The sequence below is a fragment of the Apaloderma vittatum genome, unplaced genomic scaffold (genome assembly GCF_000703405.1).
Source record: "Apaloderma vittatum isolate BGI_N311 unplaced genomic scaffold, ASM70340v1 scaffold14448, whole genome shotgun sequence".
Lineage (NCBI taxonomy): Eukaryota > Metazoa > Chordata > Aves > Trogoniformes > Trogonidae > Apaloderma > Apaloderma vittatum.
This window is the reverse complement of record NW_009730303.1, coordinates 49,063-51,289: the sequence shown is the minus strand read 5'-3', so window position 1 is coordinate 51,289 and position 2,227 is coordinate 49,063.

Below are 2,227 nucleotides of genomic sequence, written 5' to 3'. Positions count from 1 at the left end.
ACAAGCTGGAACATAGGAGATTCCACAAAATCACTAGAGGAAACTTTTTCACTGTGAGGGTGACAAAGCACTGGCACAGGCTGCCCAGTGAGGGTGTGGAGGCTTCTTCTCTGGAAACATTCAAAACCTGCCTGGACGTGTTCCTGTGCGATCTACTGTAGGTGATCCTGCTCTGGCAGGGAGGCTGGACTAGATGATCTTTTGAGGTCCCTTCCAACCCCTAACATTCTGTGATTCTGTGATTCAGACAACAAGTAACAGATTTGCAAATCTTTGTCATCTTTGCATTCCTTCTTGCTCCGTGGTGTTATTTCTGCTTAAAGATCAGTATGCCAATTATGCCTTTATTGTACTGAAGATCTGCTTGCATCCTTGGCTTTTTGAGGATTTGGTCACCTACTGTATAACTAAGTTCCTTGTATGACTGCTCAGTCTCATTTTTTTCTGGGCAGGGGCTTTATTCTAAAGCAAACAGTAAGGCCTTCTATTTCAAAACACAGAATCATAGAATCATAGAATTGTCAGGGTTGGAAGGACCTTAAAGATCATCTAGTTCCAACCCCCCCACCATGGGCAGGGACATCTCCCACTAGATCAGGCTGCTCAGAGCCCCATCCAGCCTGGCCTTGAAAACTTCCAGGGATGGGGCTTCCATCATCTCTCTGGGCAGCCTGTGCCAGTGTCTCACCATTCTCATGATTAAGAACTTCTTCTAATGTCCAATCTGAACCGATCCATCTCTAGCTTTAATCCATTCCCACTAGTCCAATCACTACCCAACATCCTAAAAAGCCCCTCACCAGCTTTCTTGTAGGCCTCCTTGAGATACTGGAAGGCCACAATAAGACCTCCTTGGAGCCTTCTTTTCTGCCGCCAGACTGAACACCCCCAACTCTCTCATTCTGTCTTCATAGGAGAGGTGGTCCAGCCCTCTGATCATCCTCATGGCCTTTCTCTGGACACGTTCAAGCGCGTCCATATCTTTCGTGTACTGTGGGCTCCAGAACAGGATGCAGCACTCCAGATGAGGTCTCACAGGAGTGGAGTAGAGGGGAAGAATCACCTCCCTCGACCTGCTGGCCACGCACCTCTTGACGCAGCCCAGTATACGATTGGCTTTCTGAGCTGCAAGTGCACACTGACAGCTGATGTTGCGCTTCTCATCTACCAGAACCCCCAAGTCCTTTTCTTCAGGGCTGCTCTGAAGCCAATCACTGCCCAGCCTATATTGGTTCTTGGGATTGCTCTGACCCAGATGGAGGACGTTGCACTTGGTCGTGTTGAACTTCATGAAGATGGCCTGGGCCCACCTCTCCAGCCTGTTGAGGTCCCTCTGGATGGTGTCCCTACCGTCTAGCATGTCAGTTGCCCCACACAGCTTGGTGTCATCAGCAAACTTTCTGAGGGTGCAGTCAATGCCACTGTCCATGTCGCTGACAAAGATGTTAAACAAGACTGGTCCCAGCACTGATCCTTGAGGGACTCCTCTTGTAACTGGCTTCCGCTTGGACATGTACCCAGTGACAGCCACTCTTTGGGCGCAGTCGTCAAGCCAGTTCTTTACCCACGGAATTGTCCATCCATCAATCCCATATTTTATCAGCTCGGAGACCAGGATGTCATGTGTGATAGTATTTAAGGCTTTGCTCAGGTCCAAGTAAATGACGTCAGTTGCTCTACCCTTGTCTGTTGATGTTGTGACTTTGTCATATAAGGCCACCAGGTTTGTCAGGCACGATTTCACAGAATCACACAGAATCACAGTATGTTAGGGGTTGGAAGGGACATCAAAAGACCATCTAGTCCAGTCCCCTTGGTGATTTGCCCTTGGTGAAGCCATGTTGACTGTACCCAATTACCTCTTTGTTATTCTTCTGCCTCAGCAGTACCTCCAGGAGGATCTACTCCATGATCATACCAGGCACAGAGGTGAGACTGCCTGGCCTATAGTTGCCCGGTTCATCCTTCTTTCCCTTTTTGAAAATGGGGATTAGGTTTTCCCTTTTCCAGTCTGTGGGGACTTCAGCCATGACTTTTGGAATATAATAGAGAGGGGTTTAACAGCCTCATCCCCCAGTTCCCTCAGTACTCATGGGTGTATCCCATCAGGTTTCATGGCCTTGTACACTTTCAGGATCATCATATGGTCACAAACCTGATCTTCGAGTACGATGGGCAGTTCTTTCATCCAACCCCTGCCATTGTGTTCTGTGAGTTTGGGCGTGTG